General features: G+C 47.6%; 1 pseudogene; it reads right to left on the bottom strand.

Annotated features, from left to right (window-relative positions):
* Window positions 1–182: 182 nt before the first annotated feature.
* Window positions 183–533, bottom strand: LOC102854331 (annotated as a pseudogene).
* Between the last annotated feature and the right edge of the window lie 421 nt (window positions 534–954).

Genomic DNA, 954 nt, shown 5'->3' with positions numbered 1-954 from the left:
ATGCACTATGGAGCTCAAGAACAATGCGTTTGGTGTGTCACTGGATGGAGGGAGGGCTGAGGACATGACAAGGCCAACACAGAGAATGTACAAACACCACGAAACATAGCGAAAAGGGGTCCGGACAAGGCTAAGTCTCGGTTTCCTCATGTTGGGGATCCCGCGCTGAGGGGGAGGAGACCTCAGGACTCTCTACACTGCAGGGTGCCTTCCAACATGTCCACCTCCAGCAGCACGTGGTGCGTCTTCCTTAAAAAAGCCTCATCGTGCTCATATCCCTCCGTTGGTCCTTTGGGGACCTTGACCAGATAGATGCAAGGTCTCAGCGGCCTCCAGAAGGGCCGGCCACTCCACCTTGGGTATAATCTGCGCTGCAAAGTCGGGGTTGAACTCCACTGAGGTGACCCAGATCTCGTGGGCCTGCAGCCGCCAGGAGAAGCTGCAAGGCCCCACCCCCACACGTGTGAGCTCAGCAAACTGTGGGTGAGCAGCTTCATGTTGCCACAGGACACTTCCGCCAGACCTTCATTCATCAAAGTAATCCTCTTCCTTGTTCTTCATTGCTGGCTCTGTCTGTCATCCTCTTTATACTACAGGTTAGGCCTTCTAAACTTGATCCCATCTTGTCTTTCATATTTATGGTTTGCGGCTTTATCCCTAGGTCTCTCAACCACCTTGAGCTGATTTTTGTGCATGGTGTGAGATGTAGATCCTGATTTAACTTTCTGTAAGTAGCAGAGAAGTCTTCCCATTTGATAGGTTTCCTTTCCTTGTTAAATATCAGTTGAAAGTACATAAACGGCTTACTTTCTGAGTTTTCTATTCTATTCCACAATAAAATGGATTGAGAAATTATGGTACATACACACAATGGAATATTATGCAGCACTCAGGAGTAATGATTTTGAAAAATATTACGTAACTAAGGAGAGATTGGAGAGTATTTTGCTGAGT

The sequence above is a fragment of the Elephantulus edwardii genome, unplaced genomic scaffold (assembly GCF_000299155.1).
Source record: "Elephantulus edwardii isolate Elephantulus edwardi_28Jun2011 unplaced genomic scaffold, EleEdw1.0 scaffold00008, whole genome shotgun sequence".
Taxonomy (NCBI): Eukaryota; Metazoa; Chordata; class Mammalia; order Macroscelidea; family Macroscelididae; genus Elephantulus; species Elephantulus edwardii.
The sequence above is the reverse complement of the archived record's forward strand: the minus strand, read 5'-3'. Positions and strand labels throughout refer to the sequence as shown.